This window comes from Malaya genurostris, chromosome 2 (assembly GCF_030247185.1).
Source record: "Malaya genurostris strain Urasoe2022 chromosome 2, Malgen_1.1, whole genome shotgun sequence".
In the NCBI taxonomy this organism is placed as follows: domain Eukaryota; kingdom Metazoa; phylum Arthropoda; class Insecta; order Diptera; family Culicidae; genus Malaya; species Malaya genurostris.
Genome location: NC_080571.1, coordinates 166,924,341 through 166,947,904, shown reverse-complemented (window position 1 = coordinate 166,947,904; position 23,564 = coordinate 166,924,341). Strand labels below are relative to the sequence as shown.

At 38.5% G+C, this 23,564-nt stretch overlaps 1 protein-coding gene and 2 long non-coding RNA genes across 4 annotated transcripts in view; 1 reads left to right on the top strand and 2 right to left on the bottom strand.

Annotated features, from left to right (window-relative positions):
* Positions 1 to 5,641: 5,641 nt before the first annotated feature.
* Positions 5,642 to 7,292, top strand: LOC131432127 (uncharacterized). The gene is made up of 3 exons (XR_009229791.1): positions 5,642 to 5,998; positions 6,061 to 6,732; positions 6,791 to 7,292. It is a non-coding gene; the product is annotated as an uncharacterized LOC131432127 (long non-coding RNA).
* A 3,108-nt stretch (positions 7,293 to 10,400) lies between these two features.
* LOC131432498 (uncharacterized) lies at positions 10,401 to 10,867 on the bottom strand. Its single transcript, XR_009229878.1, has 2 exons — positions 10,649 to 10,867; positions 10,401 to 10,595 (listed from the first exon to the last, which is right to left on the bottom strand). It is a non-coding gene; the product is annotated as an uncharacterized LOC131432498 (long non-coding RNA).
* A 1,858-nt stretch (positions 10,868 to 12,725) lies between these two features.
* Positions 12,726 to 23,564, bottom strand: part of LOC131432126 (cAMP-dependent protein kinase catalytic subunit 1) — a 44,154-nt gene continuing 33,315 nt past the window's right edge. The window contains exons 2-3 of one of the 2 annotated variants that reach the window (XM_058598225.1): positions 13,959 to 14,039; positions 12,726 to 12,939 (exon numbers count right to left, since the gene is read on the bottom strand). The gene's annotated coding sequence lies outside the window, so the exon portion shown is untranslated. The remainder of the gene's footprint in view (positions 12,940 to 13,958; positions 14,040 to 23,564) is intronic. The other variant, XM_058598226.1, reaches the window with a different exon arrangement.

Here is a 23,564-nt window from a genome sequence, read left to right as displayed (position 1 = left end):
CGTTCGGAGACCATTTAATGCAAGACTTAAATTATTGATGGAAGTGTAGGAGAGAAAAGCAATATTATTGATCTTACTCCTAATGGGAACATTCAATATGACAACTTGATTGTCAAACGATATCATTTCGATCATATGTGAACACTTCCACGTGATATGCGTATCATCTCGGTATATCAAGTGATATAAGCGCTAATGTGAACATGGTATGAGTCGATCAACACAAACGGTGTTGTGTCTGCAAAAACCGGAATGATCAGCTTCGTGTTGTGCTTTAGAATGGAAACGAATATGCTCACATGTCATTTATGAGTAATAAGTGTATGATTGGTGCCTGAGCATAACACACTACTCCAAGCGACCACCACTTGATATAGTATTGAGTTCAATTATTTAACATTTTAATACAATACACTCAGAAAAGGAGCATTTTTTTGCAAATTTGGTATATGTGAAATAAAATTTCACACAAAATTTGAGTGATAGTTACTCTATTTTTGTACATGTACGAATAAAGTATTACTCAGTAAATGAGTAGATTTTACCCAAATATCGTTTCCAGTGGAAGAACTCAAATTTGAGTAACTTCGGAGTTACTCTAAATTAGAGTTGTTCCACTTTTTCTGTAGATGAATGAGATCTTACTCATTTTTGAGTAACTATTTTTAAGCGTGTACATAATAAACGTCAGCTCAATACCGTAATTAGGTTTTGCACGATGACCACTTGAATGAACTACCAATGAACTGCCGATGAATCAAGTTCACCTTTTGACAGCTATCAGTGGTTTGTTTTGATTTTCAGATGAGGATTCAAAGTTCGGAAATGATCAAAAAGTGTTTGTTGAAATCTTGTTCCTCGGCAAAAGGGACTAAACAAATTGCTCTGTTTGCGTTTCCACTACCAAGCTGAAATTTCTTTATGAATAGGTTAAATGAAAAAGGAGAGAGAAGTGGATTGAAGCCCTCAGACTGAGTGCAGGTTTCCGTTCGCTCTGTCAGCGGGGGACAATCCGTGTGCGTATGCGGATAGTTTGTGATTTTACTTGCTTTCAACTGCATCCATATCGCTAAATTTGATGATCCTTCGTTTCATGTAAGGCAGCGTGCAAAATTCGAAATAAAACGATGAACTTCCGATGAACTTATCCACTGTAAACAAACCACTGATAGCTGTCAAAATTAATTCATTTTGTTCATTTTTGTGAGGTTATGTCATGTTCGTGCAAAACCTAATCATATGAATCGTGCATGTGTGCGATAATCACAGTCCGTCAAATATTCTTTCGGAGAAATGTTGACGGAGCTTGCCGTTGACGGACGTTGACGTTCCGGATCTGTGCTGGATCGTGTGACTGCGCAAAGGGAAAACTCATTTGACTTATTTTGACGGAGGCTGACGTTCCGGTGACGGTGACGGAAGAAGCCGGATCGTCTGAATCGTACATAAAATGGCAACAATGGATGGAAAATTAGTTGTATCTCTTAATTTTTTTTCGATGATTTTAATACCGGAGACTCGGTTCCACCTCATGCTGCTCGAACTTCAGTATGTGGAATTTATTACTACATTGCTAATTTACCAGATTATCTGCTAGCTAAATTAGCAAACATACTAGTTGCAGGTTATATTTTAACAAATGATAGCAAAGAGTACGAAAACGATGAATTATTTCATAATCTTGTAAATACATTGATAGAATTAGAAACCGCAGGCCTTGAAATTGATGTTAGAGGAAACAAGATCAAAGTTTTCGTAGATTTCGTAGAATCAACACGAGCTAACTTCTATTGCAGAATGTGTAAACGTAATCGTCAACAACGAGAAACGGATTGCATCGAACACGAGAGTAGTTTTCGAACAATTGAAAATTACGAAAATGACTTAAAAACTAACGACGTATCGTTAACTGGTATAAAGAAAAACAGCGTTTTCAATCGTATTCCGTCCTTTCATATCACTAAAAATGTTTATTTTGATTTAATGCATGATTGGTGGGAAGGGGTATGCGTATATGCACTAACACATTGTCTGAATTACTTCATAAAGCAAAAACGATTCTTTTCACTTGAAGATTTAAATTACAACAAAAACGTGTTTGTATTTGGAAACATAAATTCTGCAAACGTACCAAATGATATAAAAGATATAAATATTTCAAAAAGTACAATCAAAATGACAGCCAGTGAGATTAAAACTTTTGTAATTTTCTTTCCTTTAATAATCGGTGAGTCGATACCAAAAAACGATGAAGTTTGGAGATATTTTTGCATACTACTACAGTTATGTGATTTGCTCATGGTACGCGAAATACCACGAGATATTATCACAGACTAACAGACAGGACACTCAAATTAGATTCTTCAATCATTTTAACGGTCATTTCGAATATTCCTTTATTTGGGACAGTACTCACATGTGTCATGATGGCGCCACGCTACCCTATCAAAAACATCCTGTCTGTCATCCAGACTGTGTTTACTTTTTCATTTATCAACAGAGTTGCCATTCATACAGAATTATTTGTAATGTATTGATTTGTATACGTCCATGCGAATTTCATGCAGGATACAGATTTAATACATATTGCCAAAACTATATACATAATTGTGCTACTTCTCATCCTCCAACGCAATACAAAATTGAACCCGTTTTGTTACAATATTTACTTGCTTCTGGTCTGCCGCCTCTTAATTTCGGGTGAAAACTACCAACACAATAAAAAATAGTCTAGATGAACAACGTTGAGTCAAATAAATGGTTACCTTCCAACATCGTGAAAAAGTTAAATATATTATCAACGTAATCCAATAATTTATTGTGACGATTCATTTTCAAATATTTTGATGAAATCAGGCATCCCTGCAAGCAGCTGATCGGTGTTGACGAACGAGGGGAAATCAACTAGTAAAAAAACTTTTACATAACACAAGGGGTGTACAGATAGTAAATAGTTCGCGCAGTACAATATAGATGGAACTAGTGCATCACGAAAAAATATTTTTATAAGAATTTACTCATACTGTCATGTCTGTTAGTCTGTGATATTATTTAAACATTCAAAGATTTGATAAATGAACATCATAAACAATAATATTATCAAGCTTTATTCAATGACACGCTAAAGCCAAAACACCATAATATTACCCATTACGCAACATTTATATCACAGACTAACAGACATGACAGTATGAGTAAATTCTTATAAAAATAATTTTTCGTGATGCACTAGTGCCATTTATATTGTACTGCGCGAACTATTTACTATCTGTACACCCCTTGTGTTATGTAAAAGTTTTTTTACTAGTTGATTTCCCCTCGTTCGTCAACACCGATCAGCTGCTTGCAGGGATGCCTGATTTCATCAAAATATTTGAAAATGAATCGTCACAATAAATTATTGGATTACGTTGATAATATATTTAACTTTTTCACGATGTTGGAAGGTAACCATTTATTTGACTCAACGTTGTTCATCTAGACTATTTTTTATTGTGTTGGTAGTTTTCACCCGAAATTAAGAGGCGGCAGACCAGAAGCAAGTAAATATTGTAACAAAACGGGTTCAATTTTGTATTGCGTTGGAGGATGAGAAGTAGCACAATTATGTATATAGTTTTGGCAATATGTATTAAATCTGTATCCTGCATGAAATTCGCATGGACGTATACAAATCAATACATTACAAATAATTCTGTATGAATGGCAACTCTGTTGATAAATGAAAAAATAAACACAGTCTGGATGACAGACAGGATGTTTTTGATAGGGTAGCGTGGCGCCATCATGACACATGTGAGTACTGTCCCAAATAAAGGAATATTCGAAATGACCGTTAAAATTATTGAAGAATCTAATTTGAGTGTCCTGTCTGTTAGTCTGTGTTTATATTACACTCAGGAAGTCCTCGTCATCTATCCCACATTATCAGATCCGAATGGATTCCGAATCAATTCCGAATCGGCGAGAAATTTTCATTCGGAATTTCATGTGGAAATCATAATGGATTCCGAATCAATTCCAACTCCAGTGCAACAACCGATTCCGAATGAACCGGTTCGCCTACAACCGGTTGATTCGGAAATCATTCGGAATTGAGTGAGAAGATGCGGACTGAATTGTCAATTCGTCTTCTTCTTCTTCTTTCCTAATTTTGCACGTTTTCGTGCTGGTTTTCAGTTTATTTTCAAACGTAAACATTATATAACTGAATATAAAAAATTAAATCTTAATGTTTTTTGGATATACAGAACTAGTAAATAACCAGTTCTTCTTAGAATCCCAACATAAACTATTGAAATTCGCTGGAAATTAACAAAACGACCTACCTTAGTCAGCATCATCCATTCCTCTAGCTGGAGTAGTAAAATGGCTTAAGTCGCTTAAATTTCACACTAACACATTCATAAAATGAGCGAATATTCAATGACATTTATAATGTCACTGTCAATCAGGTTGATCGAGCAGCCAACTCAGGCGAAAATTCTAGCACTGAACCGATCGAGCACTAAAAAATCATGCAGTCGAGTAAGAATTCATTGCTCATTCCGTCATTTCGATAATGTGGGATGGACAATGAGAGGAGAAGCTAAACATAAGGACGCTAAACAATACACCAGGGTTAATAACCACAAAGTAAATCTTTGCAAATCGTTAAGTATCAAACAAAGCTATAAGTTCGCTTTTAATGTATTTAATAACTCATTTATCACACCTTATATAGATTTGAGCAAGTCTGTAGCTAAGAGCTTTTCAGTTCCGTCAATTTTTGAAAAGTTAAACTTTGATGAACTAGTGTTAGATAGGAAATCAATGATGACAATTGACTGTTTTACCAAACAAGGCTCAATATTCAAGCAAGGTGTTGTTTTTAAACTTATTTGTGGAGATATATTGAATATTTATGAAACTGAGCATATAATCTTTTGATTATGAGACCAATGATTTGTTTTTAATATGTTCTCGATACACTTCGATTGATTTTGACGAACATCTACAATCATTCATAATGTGCAAATCTCATCAAGCAGAGATTTTGGAAAACATAGATAAATTTGAAACAAATGTAATTAATCTACATAAGGTTAACGATATAATATACCTGAAATATTGTAACTTTTCTTTTATGAATTGTAATAGTATAAATAAGTTCGTAAGGAATCAAAAATAAAAAAATTATTAAACTGAAAAGTCATATTTATTATAACAAAGCTATTTAAATATATTTTATATTTAAAGGTATTATTCTATATTTCAAGTAATGAAAAAGTTATATCAAACATACCTTTTTATTGTAATTCCTTGTTGAAACAAAAAGATCAATAGTTATTTCGACTGGAATGGTCGGTAGAATGAACAACTTTTGTTATTGATTTATGAATCTGTCAAAATTGATTTCAATAATATTTTATCATTGAACTAACACATTAAAATTTTTATTTCAACTATGAATCTGCATAAGCCCTTGAACAAACAAAAAGATTGTTGTTAACAACATGTTATTTCTTTAAATTTACATTGTTTTTTTCTGCGTGTCATACGGGCAATCGATTTTGAATCCTGGTAATTTTAAAAGACATGTTGAGGCTCTTCATCCGATCGTCTTTGATAGACTAGGATTGTCTTCTCGTCGAGTTGATGGCACCGACTCAGCACAAGTAAAAAAGAAATATAAGAAACTCATTGTGGACTCAAACAAAAAGAACCTAGTTTGTGGAACTCTTTTACTTTTAACTGAAAGTAACTTACCGTATAGCTTTTATGAAAGTTCTGCATGTAAAATTTTATTGGGACCGCTTTACGAGGCTGCCAGTATGACCCTGAACAGAAAGGCTATTTCAGATCTCATTGACAAAAGCTCGATACTGGCTAGAAATTTTATTAAAAACGAAATGTCTTAATAAAATTTCTAGCCAGTACGCTACGCGAGGTAATCGTCAGGTGTTAGGCATAAATGCTCAATATTATCATAATAATAAAGTTGTTGTTCGAAATCTTGGTAAGATGAAATATTCTGTATAAAAACAAAACAATAACATTTATTTATCATAAATATTTCAGCAGTTCAAGAGATACATAGCCGCCAGACAAAAGAAAATTTAAAAGACGTTATAATGAATACTCTGGCCGAATATAGTGTAAATATGAAACAGGTTTACTCCATTGCTCACGATAATGGCAGTAATATGGTGGCGACTGTTAAGGTATTGAAGGAAATGCTGGAAAAATCTAGCTTGGAAAACCCCTCAATCAACTTGCTAGTAGCTAATGAAGAAGTGCGTTACATTTTCGAGCTACCTGATTAGATGCAAAATGCTGAACGTTTCGAGAGCATTGAGATAGACAATTGTAGCACAACATCAGATGATACTGTACAATGTGACGATTTCAGTGAAGATAAGCAGGAGGAAACAAAATTCATTTTATCAAACATTGACGATGGTGAATGCTGGCGAATGGAAGAAATTCTCGACAGTACACGATGCGCCGCTCATACAGCACAATTAGCTGTGTGGGATGTTGTAAAACCCTATCAAGAACGAATCACAAAAATACAAAAGATTGTAGTCAAATTGCGGCATCGCGAGTACCAAAAAATATTTAAAATCTACAATGCTCATCTGCCTCCTATTGCTAACGATACTAGATGGAATAGCAAATATCTGATGTTGTCATCTCTTCTCAATCATCGTCAGTTTTTCAATTTGCTGAAAACTGTTTTTCCGGAGACAGGTGAATTTGATACAATTTTTCATTTACTTAGATTTTTTTCATATTTATTTTTTTACAGATCTTACATCACATTGGCCATTTATTGAGAAATTCCGCGACGCATTCGAACCAGCATTCGTTCTTACGCTGTAGCTGCAGAAAATTCATTGTCCGCTATCAGATTTTTACATATACTGGCTTCAGTGCCAAGCACAACTGGATAAAATGAAATCAAATGTACTCGCAAAGCGTTTATTGGCAGCATTTAAAACTTACACTGAGCCAAATTTTCTTTTTCACATTATATGATATTCTAATGATTTTGCACTATTAGCATTTCCAATAATAGTTACAAGATGTGTTCAACATCATGTCAAATATATGAGATATTCTTATGAAACATAAAACTCTTCTTAACATTATTGTTACAGGATTTCCATATAACGAATGAAATTTCCAGTCTGAGTCAAATTTATTGGCGCGTCTTATAACCTTTACTAGATATCCGCACAACATACATACACAACTTACACAATTATAAAGCGCATATTATATTCACTTCGAATTTATTTAGATAGGTTCATATATACCATATGACTAGTTAAGTATAATATATATATATATATATATATATATATATATATATATATATATATATAAATATATATAACTTTCAATGGAGGTCATACGCATAGTAGATAATTGCAAACTACTACTTTTCTTTGAGGATTCAAGCTATACTACTCTGAAATTAAAATCTTATTTATATTCATTAGATTTGTCAAATGAATCATATGCAGAATATAATTCATAGAAATTATATGGAAACCTATAATATTTATTTAATGTGTACGTCAAATCTAAATGGACGTTATCATAATAAAAGTTATAAAAATATCCCATATTATTTATATGGAAATCCGATGAAAGTCGTGAATAGTTGTGTCCTCGATATTTATCAACTGCTCCAGACCATTTTTTCAGGAAGTTCCTCATCTCAATGTAATTTTAAATCGCTGACAAGACAGCTCATCCAACTTCGTTCAAGGATATGCGTTAACGGACCATGAAATATATATCCGGTACATTTCATTACTCTATCTGTCTAGTAAGATTCATTTTTTTATTTTCAGTCTCAGGATCTCACTTCTCTTTCGCAAATATCATGAGGTGCTCCCTTACCGAATGGAATACTAGTAAAGCTTGAATCCTCAAAGAAAAGTAGTAGTTGGCAATTATCTGCTATTCGTATGACCTCCATTGAAAGTTATATATATATATATATATATATATATATATATATATATATATATATATATATATATATATAAAATTTATAAAACTAGTCATATAGTATATATGAACCTATCTAAATAAATTCGAAGTGAATATAATATGCGCTTCATAAATTGTTCCAATGTATGTTGTGCGGATATCTAGTAATGGTTATAAGACGCGCCAATAAATTTGACTCAGACTGGAAATTACATTCGTTATATGAAAATCCTATAAAAATAACGTTAAGAAGAGTTTTATATTTCATGAGATTATCTCATATATTTGACATGATGTTGAACACATCTTGTAACTTTTATTGGAAATGCTAATAGTGCAAAATCATTAGAATATCATATAATGTGAAAAAGAAAATTTAGCTCAGTGTAGTATTCCGTTCGGTAAGGGAGCACCTCACACTCAAATAAAAATTCACGTTCGATTCACTTGAAAAATCACGTAGAATGGTTTCAAATGTCAAATTGAATATTTTACGTGACGAAAATGAATGTTATATGAACATCCCCTAAAATGAATATAGTCATCACATAAGGTTTACGTGAATTGACCAAACGTCAAACAATCTACGTGAATTTCCAGTGTGAAAAACTCGATTTTGAAAATGGCGAGCAGTGCCCCTCGAAGTGTTAGTAGTGTAAATATTTGCGAGAAAAGTTATTTAATTACAATTTATTACTCCATCGACCGGACCATTCCAGTATGAAAGTTTCCATGTGTTCAACTGGACCGAGTGTCTGCGTGAGTCCGGAAGTTTACCCGCTCCTGCCGAATGCTTCAAACAGGCCGTCGGTATGAAGCTAGCGACACTGGAACCATGTAATGCGACTTCAGTCTGCATCGGTAGTGTTGTGGGAGTTCTTGGATCTTGACTTCGGCTTCGGTTGGATGACAGTGACAACATAAACGATTTCTGAAGGTTTGTCGATTTGTGATACCACGACGTTATTAGTTGCTTTTTAAGCCATTGGAATTATATGACAATTTTCTGAAATAAATGTTTTATATTTCATGGCATTTTTCATTTCATAGATTTATATCAAAAACCCTTTCGACTTCAACCAATATATAAAATAGTAATTTTCTGCTATCTAAATTGAATATGAACTGATAGATAAATGTGATATGAACAGTACATTACATTTTACCTATGAAACACGTAACTTATACTGGATTATGCATTAAATAGCTTTTAAATGTCAGTCCATTAAAATCTACGTGAAAAGTAGGGTGGAAAATATTCACATAACTTTTCACGTAACTATAATATGATTATTGTTTTGAGTGCATGATAATTGCGAAAGAGAAGTGAGATCAAATACAAATTATAATACGGAGTACTCCGATGAATTTCCGTGGACACATTTTTCGCCATGAGGTACACTGTCAGTGTACACTGTCAGAGTGACGGTGTACCTTATTGAATTTTATATAAAACTGGCAACTCTGATGACTGAAAAATGATTCACCATAGAGACTGTTTATTATGCTCATAAACAACGGTTTTTAATTTTTCAAGATCGTGGATGATTTTTTCGATAAAATTTCCGAAAGCTAAATTTGGAAAAGTTATAAAGTTTTATGAATTGCTTACATGTCTAGTGTTACAGAACTTTATTTGAAATTGTTCTCAAGTGTAATTGTCTTTCTATTGTTGTTGGGTACAGTTTTCTAATCAATGTAACAAGCACAGGAGGTGTTTGACCAAGTGTTTGACGCTCTATTTTCTCCTTCTCGATCTGGATCAATATCGAGTCGACACAGTTCAGTGAATGAACGCAAATATTTTTTCGCATTTTTTCAAATACCAAACTTGTGAACACAATTATCCGGGTCAGTACCGAAACGAAACGGTTTTGTACAAATTTGAATACACTAGAATCGAAGCTATGTAAAGAAAAACAAATTGAATTATATTTTCGGGGTTTCTAAAGCGTTTCAAGACAGCAATTTTTGACGAGGTTTGCTTGCAATTATTCTACTGGTCGAAGAGGTATAAAACCAAATACAAATACTGTTTAATACCGCCGTTTTGGCCTTTGCGAACAAACGTTGGATTTCTGATATGATTCCACATTTGACCCGAAACCATTACAAGTTGTTGTGTCGCAAGTACAAGTATCCTCCAACAAATGCGGTTAGCATCAGAACAGCCACCGTCGTTGAATAATTCGGAGGGTAGAATATTTGTATTTGAATATCTGTTCGCTCCTGTATCTATTTGTCGATCACTTCCGCCGAAATAGCTATATATCCATAGTACCCGCCGGTTTCGGTTTTCCTTTTGAATTAACACTGGCGCTGTATTCAATCGAAGCATTTGGAATATCTCAGATCCTTCGTCCAAATCGACCATGGCGAAAAACAGTTTATTCTCCTAAATAAAAACAAACAAATTAAATTCGTGTCGTAGCAACTACGGTCTTCCGTGATTTCGTTGCCAGATACTTTATATTTCTTAACGATTATTCTGTCAACTCCAAACAGTAAATTAGGCTACGCTAACTTGCTCAATCTATGAACCAAACATTGGAGATGCGTTTGTATGTGACCTAGGGGTATTATTATTTGTATTTGGTGAGATCCCGAGACTGAAAATAAAAAAAAATGAATCTTACTATACAGATAGAGTAATGAAACGTACCGGATATATATTCCATGGTCCGTTAACGCATATCCTTGAACGAAGTTGGATGAGCTGTTTTTTCAGCGATTTAAAATTACATTGAGATGCGGAACTTCCTGAAAAAAAATGGTCTGGAGAAGTTGACGAATATCGAGGACACAACTATTCCTTCAGCTTCAAGCAGTACGATTCACGACTTTCATCGGATTTCCATATAAATTATATGGAATATTTTTATAACTTTCATTATGATAACGTCCATTTAGATTTGACGTACACATTAAATAAAAATTATAAGTTTCTATATAATTTCTATGAATTATATTCGGCATATGATTCATATGACAAATCTAATGAATATAAATAAGATTTTCATTTCAGTGTAGAACACAAAAACTCGTTGATACAATGCAATTTAAAGCATGGCCCAATGATGCCGCCAGACCAAAATCCGCACTAAACCCACAGACTAACAGACATGACAGTATGAGTAAATTCTTATAAAAATAATTTTTCGTGATGCACTAGTTCCACCTATATTGTACGGCGCGAACTATTTACTATCGGTACACCCCTTGTGTTATGTAAAAGTTTTTTACTAGTTGGTTCCCCCTCGTTTGTCAACACCGATCAGCTGCTTGCAGGGATGCCTGATTTCATCATAATATTTGGAAATTAATCGTCACAGTAAATTATTATATTACGTTAATAATATATGAAACTTTTTAGCGATGTTGGAAGGTAACCATTTATTTTTCTCAACATTGTTCATCTAGACTATTTTTTATTGTGTTGGTAATTTTCACCCGAAATTAAGTGGCGGCAGATCAGAAGCAAGTAAATATTGCCACTAAACGGGTTCGATTTTGTATTGCGTTGAAGGATGAGAGGTAGGCACTCTGTATCCTTCATGAAATTCGCATACAAATGCAAATACATATCAATACATTACAGGTAATTCTGTATGAATGGCAACTCTGTTGGTAAATGAAAAAAATAAACACAGTCTAGATGACAGACAGGATGTTTTTGATAGGGTAGCGTGGCGCCATCATGACACATGTGAGTACTGTCCCAAATAAAGGAATATTCGAAATGACAGTTAAAATGATTGAAGAATCTAATTTGAGTGTCCTGTCTGTTAGTCTGTGCTAAACCGTCACTCTCTGAGGATGCATCGGCTTCTCCATGATAATGTGCGGGTTTTCCGTCTCCCAGATGCGACAATTTTGCTTATTAACATACCCGCCGAGATGAAAATGTGCCTCATCCGAGAAGATGATTTTTTGGCAAAAATCGGCGTCTTCTTCAAGTTGATCGCAAGCCCAGTTACCATGATTTTCAAAGCATAACTGCACTATTTTCACACGTTCCATTTTAATCGGTATTACCGATTTATCCGCTATGTATACTCAAATTGACGTATTCCGCTTAACTTTTCACCGAAATTCGGCTGTCTAAAATACATATTCCGAAAACTTGGTAATTTTTTAACGAACAGTTTTCACTTTGAATTAATTCAGTAGATTTGAAAGAAATAGTGCTGATCGATCATATTGATTTTTATTTGAATTTGATCAAATTGAGTAAATTGGAGTCAATTTTAAACAAAATTCAATGTCTAGATGCTTCGTTATTTGTTACTCGTGTTATGCGATTATCTTCGAGTTAATTATTGTAAGTATAAGTTGAGCACAATGATGATTAAAGTAATTATAAATGTTCCGCAGGCGGAAATAAAGTTTCCAAATATTCGGCTTTTGTATCAGTGACAGGCGATGCTCCTCAAGCCCTTTGGTTCTATTCAAATGCAAGAAGAATCTACAATATTTGGAATCGCGGCTACAATATTTGGAATCGGAACGCCAACTACAACTGAATAATGTTTTCGACGAAGTTTCGAATTCATATAAAAATAACAATTTGAATTTAATTCAGTTTAATGTTTGAAATTTCAGAAAACCAAAAACAAAATAATTTAACTACTGAACTGATTACGGGGCGTTCAGCCGTGTAAAAGTCGGTAAAAATATTGCTGAGTTCGGTAAAGGAAATTTAGTGTGTATGGTTCTTTTTAAGTTGATTTGGAAATGGATTATCTTCAGCAGAAATTTATTATAAGTATAATATATACATAGACAGCAATCGGTAATTATGAACAAAACAGCACATATTTTAAAGGCTACGTGAGTGACATAATAAATAAAGTTTCCTACATTGCCGTTTATAATAAGGTGCGCGATGTTTTATTCATTTGAATGTTTGTTTTAGATTCAAACCATGTATTGATGTCTGTTCAATGTACTAATCTGAAAAAGAAATATCAACGATTCTAATTAGACTGTATTATGCACATCATAACACATGGGATGAAAAGTCCCGGACCTAATAATACTAACCTTCAAAAAAACAGCTGTTAAAATTTTATGATATTCTATTCATTACTTTGTGAATTATAATGCTAAGAGTGGCGCTACTTTTGTTATTTTCAGGACAATGGATCAAAAACAATTTCGTGTTTTAATTCTACACTGCTTCTTTATGGAAAAAATACCGTTCAAGCGAAGCAATGGCTTGAAAGTGTTATGGAGATTCCGCTCCATCAGAAACAACAATAAAACGTTTGTTTACTGACTTCAAACGTCAAACTGACTTCGTAGAAACACCGGTGATGCAGAACGCAGTGGGCGTCCAAATGAGGCGGTAACACCAGAAAATCCACAAAATTGTTGAATAATAGAAGTTAAGTGAAGTTGCGTGAGTTAGCTGACATCGTAAAGATATCAAAAGAACGTATCAGCGACAGGCGATGCTCTTCAAGCACTTTGGTTCCAATCAAATGCAAGAAGAATCTACAATATTTGGAATCGCGTCTACAATATTTGGAATCGGAACGCTAACTACAACTGAATAATGTTTCCAACGAAGTTTTGAATTCATATAAAAATAACAATTTGAATTTAATTCAGTTTAATGTTTGAAATTTCAGAAAACCAAAAACAAAATAATTGAACTTCGAATGCATTTTACTATTTAAGTAAGCCATATATGCTCATGTTTCGCACGAACGGTAAGAAATTTTGTAGAACGATTTATCTTTCGCGGCCTATTTTGTGGCAAAAGATAAATCGTTGTACAAAATTGGTATTGCAAGGTTAGAGTGGAGCTGGAATTATTGCGTTGCTCGTGATGGAGATTACGTTGATGAATAAAGTTAATTTTGAACCAAAAAATCGTGTTCTCTTTTTTAGACCCGGGACTTTCCAGCCCATGTGTTATATAAGTTTTACTATAAATTCATATAATTAGATAAATTAACTTAATTTACCTAGCACATAACACCTCTTTAATTCATGGTAAATTTTTTCCATACATCGAAGTATAAGCCTTAGAGCAATAAGCGATCTATCTGAAAATAAAGATATGCCAAGTTAGTGTTTTATGTTCATCATGATGTGTTTACGCGAATATATTATACACAAAAATACAAATCAAAAACCTGTTTTAATCCACATAGTGGTGTAATGATGCCTTTCTCATGTACATATAATATGGTGGTATTCTATTCAAAATTTTTCTCTTCGATTTTAAAAAAAACAAGAGATTGTTTGCGCATTAACTAGTATAACATACAGAATCAAACATTGCTTTGATTGCGTGGGTCATCCTTAATAAAACGAAGTGAATTCACTATTATATGCACTTCCGGCACCGGAACCCGAGAACCGGTATAATGAAAGTCGGTTCATACGGCCACCAACTAACATGACATACAAACTCTACTAGTACGCACTCTAAATTACGATTTAAATGTTTGTTGCATCCGAAAATATGCAGTAATTTTTGGTAGGACCATAAGACCTTTCAATCGACCCAAAGATTGAGAATAACGATTTAGAGTCCAGTTTATAACATTTTTTACGGTTTTTGTTTCGCCAGTTTAAGTGACGGTGTACGATATTGAATACACTTTACCCTATAACTCCTTAACCGGAAGTCGGATCCGGATGAAATTCAGTAATTCCGTATGGGACCGGAACACCTTTCATTTGCATTTAAGTTTGTGAAAACCGGTCAAACCATTGCCGAGAAAAGTGAGTGAAATCCATTTTGGTATATATGACCACTATTTCCGGTACTTCCGGAACCGTATACCGGGAACCAGGATAGCCGCAATCGGTTTGTTTAGTTGCCTACTGATGATGACAATCGATTTGTGTAGTTTTGAGACCAGTTTAGAAAATTATTTACGTGTTTTGTTTCGCCGGTTTAAGTGACAGTGAACTATATTGAACACACTTACCCTATAACTCCGGAACCGAAAGTCGGATCCACATGAAATTCAGGAATTCCATATGAAACCGGAAGACCTTTCATTTGAATCAAGTTTGTTGGAACCGGTCAAACCATTGCTGAGAAAAGTGAGTGAAATCCATTTTGGTATATATGACCACTATTTCCTGTACTTCCGGAACCGGATACCGGGAGCCAGAATAGCCGAAATCGGTTTGTTTAGTTGCCTACTGATAGTGACTATTGATTTGTGTTGTTTTTAGACCAGTTTAGAAATTTGTTTGCGTTTTTTGTTTCGCCGGTTTAAGTAACGGTGTACAATATTGAACACACTTTACTATAAAACTCCGGAACCGGAAGTCGGATCCAGATGAAATTCAGGAATTCCATATGAGACCGAAAGACCTTTCATTTGAATCTAAGTTTGTCAAAATCGGTTTACCCATCTCCGAAAAAACCAAATGAGATTATTTACATACACACATACACAAACACTCACACACACACACACACATGGGGCAGCAGGGACTTTGTCCAAGGGCTTGACGACCCCTCCCTCGGCAACTGCGAGTTGTGGGGCTTGTCTAGGATGTGGTGGGGTTTGGCAGTGGGCTCTGTTGAACTTCTATAAAAAGCTGCATGTATCCGCAGGCAAGCGACCGTGTGCCGCTCAAACACACAAGCCCTGCGGGAGGGCCCATCGGCACATCAGGATTAATATCAGTGAAATCCTGATTATGGTATACTGGTTACGGCGAACATCAACGGACAGGATTTTTTCGGTTTATGGATAGGATATGACGACTTTGAGCTGACAGTCGTGCTGTTCTGCTCCCTCAGCAAGGAAGGGTGATATCAACCTGAAATGGCGAGTAGGATAACAGTACGGCTGCCTTCGTCCTGGTAAAACCGTGGCAGGCCTTCGGATACGTTCGATACCCGTACATCAAACAAAGATGAGTACTAGGCTCGGATGTAATATTCCCGACTTACGCCGATCCGGCTCTGAACACGGTTCTCATGAGGGGCCGTGTCAACCCTAGCATGGCCTCACTGCTTGCATAGATAACCATGGGATCACAGAAGGCAACTAGTTACTTCGGGTGGAGATAGCGGTCCGAAGGGGGGACCCTGGAAAATGGAAGAGAGCACTAATCAAAAGGAAGTTGGAACCATGAATCCGTTCGCCAAAGGCGATTTATCAAGATCTCCGCTCCTGCAAAACCAACATGGGCACCAGTCTCGTGAGAAGGAGCAACAGAAGTTGCAGCAGCAGTCACAGCAGCAGCAACAGATGCACCATCCAAAGCAGAATGTGTTGAACAAAACAATGCAGAAGCTGAGAGTACTAGAAGCGAAAAGTTTAGTGGATGAGCTCCATAGTTTCGTGGACGCAAAGAACAACATCAACAAAGAAATTAAAGAGATGGTTCACAGAATGTGAAAGGCGGTAGTATCGGCCGTCAAAGAGTACGAAACGATAGTAGAACAAGGAAACACAGCGGAACTTACATTAACATCCGCTAAAGTTGCCGCTATCACGCGTTCTCTGAAGCAGGGAGGCACCAGTGCAGCTCCGGTGAGCTCAACGAAACAAGGGAAAGAGGGGGTTGCTGGGGTGGATAATGTCTCTGTTTCTATTACTTCAAAGAGGCCAAGAACATCTCCAGGAGACGAGAGACCAGGTGGATCCAAGAGCCCCATACACTTGGACGAGAACTCCGCTGAGGAGGCGGCTGAGCAAAAGGAAGGATGGAATTCTGTTGCTGGCCGGAAAACAAAGAAAAAAAATGAGTCAGCAAAAGCGAAAGGAGCGGAGAAAATCGGAGCAGAAGGAGAAAGAAAAGTCTGTGCCTCGTCAAAGGACACCAAAAAGGGGCGCAGTTCTCGTCAAGGCTAACGAGACTATGACGTACGCAGCAATCCTCAGGAAGGTCAGAGGACCCGGAGCTGAAGAATCTTGGTGAGAACGTGGCGAGAGCAAGGCGCAAGCAAAAAGGAGAAATGCTTTTCGAGTTGAAAAAGGACCCTACGGTCGACAGCTCGACCATGAAGGAGCTCTTGGCTAAATCGTTGGATGAAGGAGCGGAAGTGAAAGCTTTATGCCCGGAAACGATGATTTATGCAATATGTAGAAGGGAGCGAATATGGAGAAGGGATCAGCGAGTAAGCGTCGGGTCGTATACGGGTATCGAAAACGTCGGTTTCGAGAGAACTCCCAGCGTCGGGGAACTCTCTGTCGCGGTAGGCTAGATCCTTCGGCGGGGACTAGTCGAGTAGCCACCACAACACCGACTTGTGTCGTCGGGGCGCCAGCGAACCAGAAGCTATGCTCCAACTGGAATCGCCAGACCGACCTCGACACTCTCTCGTGTGTCGCGTGTGGTGTAACAGGGGACTCGGTGTCGGGAGAGCCTCTTTCGCCGAGGAACTCTCCGTCGGTGTAGTCTAGATCTTTCATCGGGGATTAGACGAGTAGATCGTGGCGTAGCACCGTTAAGATAGTCAGGGCACCAGTGAACCGGAAGCCATCCTCCAACCGGCATCATTGGATCGACCCAGGCATCCTTACGGTCGGGCCGTGGACGGATATCGAAAGCGTCGGTTTCGGGAGAACTTCCATCGTCGGGGAACTCTCTGTCGGTGTATGATAGATCCATCACCGGGGACTAGTCGAGTAGACGCCACAACACCGATTCGAGTCGTCGGGGCATCAGCGAACCGGAAGCCATGCTCCAACCGGAATCGTGGCGTAAAAGGTGAAACTTTCCGTCAGTGTAGGATAGATCCATCGTCGGGGATCAGGCAAGTAGTGTGGCGCGTCGTCGAGGTCATCGTCGGGCGCCGAAGGTGGATCGAGATTGATAAAGAGAGAAACGCAGGAGCGCATTTTCTCCAAAACGAAGAAGTGCATGAGCACAGCCTCCCCCGAAGTACTGAGCTTAGCTTAGTTCCGGGGGGATCGAGGCAAGATGTCCAAGGTGTTTTAGTGGGTAAGGTTCAGCCAGTCCCACTCGCTGGTTCACAATAGCGGTAGCTTGACAACTACCGAGCGCGTGAGCTGGGAAAGTACATAAAATATTTCACCTTGTAAATAAAAAACACACACACACACGCACTGGGGCAGCAGAACTTTGTCCAAGGGCTTGACGACCCCTCCCTCGGCAACTGCGAGTTGTGGGGCTTTGAACTTCTATAAAAAGCTGCATGTATCCGCAGGCAAGCCCTTCCTAAGCGACCGTGTGCCGCTCAAAGCACAGAAGCCCTGCGGGAGTGCCCATCGGCACATCAGGATTAATATCAGTGAAATCCTGATTATGGTATACTGGTTACGGCGAACATCAACGGACAGGATTTTTTCAGTTCATGGATAGGATATGACGACTTTGGGCTGACAGTCGTGCTGTTCTGCTCCCTCAGTAAGGAAGGGTGATATCGACTTGAAATGGCGAGTAGGATAACAGTACGGCTGCCTCCGTCCCGGTAAAACCGTGGCAGGCCTTCTGATACGTTCGATACCTGTATATCAAACGTGATGAGTACTAGGCTCGGATGTAACATTCCCGACTTACATCGATCCGGCTTTGAACACGGTTCTCATGAGGGGCCGTGTCAACCCTAGCATGGCCTCACTACTTGCATAGATAACCATGGGATCACAGAAGGCAGCTAACACATGGATCAATGCAAAATTTTTTTTTATTCATCAACATAATTACCTTTTAGGGTGATAAAATGGTTCCATCGTTTTTTTTTTTCTCGATAAACTGCTTTCTGAATCATCGAGTCGTTGCTGTTTTTGTTCCATCGAAAGCAATCGAGGCACCCACTTGGAAAATACCTTTTTCATGCTCAATTTTTCATGAAGGATAGTAAATACACTGCCATATGATATCTGTGTCATCTCAACAATCTCACGGAGCTTCACTTTACGATCTTTCATTATAATTTTTGTCACTTCACTCACATTTTCCGGTGTAACGGCTTCCACAGGTCTACCCGAGCGTTCTGCGTCATTTGTGTCGGTACGACCACGTTTAAACTCGGCGAATCACCGACAAATCGTTGCTTTTGATGGACAAGAGTCCGGATAACATTTTTCAATCCATTGTTTCGCTTGCAAGGTGTTTTTACCCATTAAAAAACAATGTTTAATCAAAACACGAATTTCAGCTTCTTCCATTTTTTAAACAAACTACAAAACGATCTTACTCCAACCTCGATAACTCAGCTGTTTCTGGTCGGATCGACTTAAAATTTTGACCCGTTTCAAGCAAAGGTTAGTACTCTAGAAAGACGTGGTTACTGGTTTACTACGAGCGCCATCTCTGCTTTAGTCTCGGAACTTATTGGTCCATGTGTAGCAGCAACAGATGCACCAGCCAAAGCAGAATGTGTTGAACAAAACAATGCAGAAGCCGAGAGTACTAGAAGCGAAAAGTTTAGTGGATGAGCTCCATAGTTTCGAGGACGCAAGGAACAACATCCACAAAGAAATTAAAGAGATGGTTCACAGAATGTGGAAGGCGGTAGTATCGGTCGTCAAAGAGTACGAAACGATAGTAGAACAAGGAAACACAGCGGAACTTACATTAACATCCGCTAAAGTTGCCGCTAGCACGCGTTCTCTGAAGCAGGGAGGCACCAGTGCAGCTCCGGTGAGCTCAACGAAACAAGGGAAAGAGGGGGTTGCTGGGGTAGATAATGTCTCTGTTTCTATTACTTCAAAGAGGCCAAGAACATCTCCAGGAGACGAGAGACCAGGTGGATCCAAGAGACCCATACGCTTGGACGAGAACTCCGCTGAGGAGGCGGCTGAGCAAAAGGAAGGATGGAATTCTGTTGCTGGCCGGAAAACAAAGAAAAAAAAGAGTCAGCAAAAGCGAAAGGAGCGGAGAAAATTGGAGCAGAAGGAGAAAGAAAAGTCTGTGCCTCGTCAAAGGACACCAAAAGGGGACGCAGTTCTCGTCAAGGCTAACGAGACTATGACGTACGCAGCAATCCTCAGGAAGGTCAGAGAGGACCCGGAGCTGAAGAATCTCGGTGAGAACGTGACGAGAGCAAGGCGCACGCAAAAAGGAGAAATGCTTTTCGAGTTGAAAAAGGACCCTACGGTCGACAGCTCGACCATGAAGGAGCTCTTGGCTAAATCGTTGGGTGAAGGAGTGGAAGTGAAAGCTTTATGCCCGGAAACGATGATTGTATGCAAGGACCTAGATGAGGTCACCTCAGCAGAGGAGCTAAGCGGTGCACTTAAGACACAGTGCAACCTGGGAGACGTGCAAATTATGATCCGTCTAAGGAAAGCATATAGTGGCACACAGACCGCGTTGATTCATCTACCAACAATTGCTGCTAACAAAGCATTGGAGGTAGGTAAAATAACGATTGGATGGTCTTTGGACTTTGGACATCGAGCAGGAGCTTGTAAAGGCCCCGACAGATATAAAATGTGCTGGAAATGTGGAGGGTTGGGTCATGTTGCGAGAGACTGCATGCAAAAACAGAAGTGTATGCTTTGCACTTCAGAGGTCAGCGTAGAACCACCAGAAACGTGCGAACGATGGTTCGAATCGATTCGATGGCGAAGTGGCAGCAGGAGTGGGACAGTACGGAGAAAGGTAGATGCACTCACCGGCTCATTCCACATTTGTCGCCGTGGATGAATAGTCAACACGGAGAGGTAAACTTCTACCTAACGCAGTTTCTATCTGGCCATGGTTGTTTCCGGAAGTATCTGCATCGTTGTGGTCACGCCGCGTCTCCATTTTGTCCGGAGTGTGAGTATGTTGAAGAAACACCTCAACATGTCATTTTCGATTGTCCCCGGTTTGCGAAAGTACGTAGGGAAATGCCTGCCCTAAGGGTGGATAATATATCTGAGGAAATGTGTCGTGAAGAAGGCACGTGGAATGCAGTAAACAAAGTGGTAGCACAGATACTCTCGGAGTTGCAGCGAATATGGAGAAGGGATCAGCGAGTAAGCGTCGGATCGAGAGAACTTCCTTCGTCGGTGTAGTCTTGATCCGTCGTCGGGGACAAGATGAGTAGACCACGTCATAGCATCGTAAGGATCGTCGTGGAACCGGGCGCCATCTCCCAACCGGAGCCACTGGACCGACCTTGGCATCCTTTCGGTCGGGTCGTATACGGGTATCGAAAACGTCAGTTTCGAGAGAACTTCCAGAGTCGGGGAAGTCGCGGTAGGCTAGGTCCTTCGGCGGGGACTAGTCGAATAGACACCACAACACCGACTTGTGTCGTCGGGGTGCCAGCGAACCAGAAGCTATGCTCCAACTGGAATCGCCGGACCGACCTCGGTACTCTCTCGTGTGTCCCGTGTGGTGTAACAGGGGACTCGGTGTCGGGAGAGCCTCTTTCGCCGGGGAACTCTCCGTCGGTGTAGTCTAGATCCATCACCGGGGACTAGTCGAGTAGACGCCACAACACCGATTCGAGTCGTCGAGGCATCAGCGAACCGGAAGCCATGCTCCAACCGGAATCGCGGAGCCGACCTCGGCACTCCTTCGGGTGTCAAGCGTAACGTAAAAGGGGAAACTCTCCGTCGATGTAGGCTAGATCCATCGTCGGGGATCAGTCGAGTAGTGTGGCGCGACGTAGCGGCATTGGGTCGTCGAGGCGCCCAAGGTGGATCGAGATTGATAAAGAGAGAAACGCAGGAGCTCATTTTCTCCCAAACGAAGAAGTGCATGAGCACAGCCTCCCCCGAAGTATTGAGCTTAGCTTAGTTCTGGGGAGATCGAGGCAAGATGTCCAAGGTGTTTTAGTGGGTAAGGTTCAGCCAGTCCCACTCTCTAGTTCACAATAGCGGTAACTTGACAACTACCGAGCGCGTGAGCTGGGAAAGTACATAAGGTATTTCACCTGGTAACAAAACAACACACACAGACATTGCTCAGCTCGATGAATTGAGTCGAATGGTGTATGACACTTGGCCCTCCGGGCCAATTTTCGCTAGTTGGTTTTTTACGTTATTGCATAACCTTTCTATATAAGAAAGGCAAAAAGATAAAACAGTAATTATATTACGTATTGTATCGTGATACAAAGTGTAATTTACACCATCATTGAACTCACTCAAAATTGAGTGACACACAACTAAAATTCATAAAACGTACGTACTCTAAACTTGAGTTACAAGCTGTCTACTCATTTTTGAGTTATGTGACGAGCTGTCAAAATGTGAGTATGTTTTACTCAAAATAAGAAAATACATATATATTTTTAATCTGAGTGAGTTCAACTAAAAATTTGAGCTCTTTGCAATCAAAATAAAGAAATTCTTTGTTAATTCTTCATACACAAAGTCATTCTTTCTTTTGAATGGGAAGTGCAAAAAAGTGATTCAACACCGATTTTGATATTCTAAGTTTGATTACTCGCTTAGCATAATTGAAACCAATAATTACTAATTCAGATTCATAGATTCAAACCGGATCTAGAAACGGCAATGAAAAACGACGTATTCTTGCATTCTTAAATTCGATAAGAATATTCCGTGCTGAACGCACTGAACTACAAGAAGTATTTTTTCACTAAAATGTTGTAAAACTGAACGCATATTCTAATGTATGAATCAATACAAGAGAACTCATGGCCTGAGAAAATTTTACTCAAATCCATCAAATCCAAATTTTGATATATTTTTCCAGTTTATGAATTTGAGTGATCGCAGCTCAAACCATGAGTTAGCAACCTCATTGAACAAAACTCACAATTGAGTGACACAACACTCAAATTCATAAAGAGTGAACGTACTCTAAACTTGAGTTACCAAATATCTACTCATTTTTGAGTTATGGGACGAAGCTATCAAAATATTTTTTTCAAAATTTGAGTGAGTTTAACCCAGTTCGTCGGCTGCTCGGCCAACCATGGAAGTTGATCATCAATGTCAACTTTCCTCTCTGAGCAACCTAGACAGCCGTGTAGTGTCGGTAGCGGTTTTCCAACTTGCTAAGAATAACACTACGGTCCACCTGTACCGTTGGTATAAGTCCATCAAACAGATAAGCCGTGTGGCATCCGGCGGAATTATTTTCTACCAAGAATTAATCCAATGGTTTCCTGTTCCATGTCGTAAAAGGCCACTAAAATAGGATCTCCTAAGTCAAGGTGTATTTCCGTGCCGATGGCTGAATGGCTGCAGGAGGTTAAGCAATGCAGTCGTGAACAGAATATTTTGGGGTTTTCCCTTTTTGTATTAAGCGAAGCTCTGGACGATTTCATTCTTCCCAACTCGTGAGATTTAAATGATTAAAAATTTTAAAAACATCCAATGAATCTATCCAGACTTCTTCAAGAAGGTAAAGCTTCTATAGCTTTGATTCAAGAACCATATTTCCAAAAGGAGAACTTCTACGTTGTAAAATTGTTAAACCCAGTCTTTGTTGCCTTCAACAAGAACGGTATGACTAGTCCACGTGAAATGTCTCCACCATGCATACTTGCAAATAGTGCTATCGATGTTTTTCTAATATCGGAGCTCACAACTCAGGATATTTGTGCTGTCACAGTTGGTATGACTATTGATGGCAGAGACAGGAAATATGTCTATTGTTCGGCATATTTACCGCATAACCAACCTTCGCCAAGCGATGACTTCAAAAAAATTGTATCA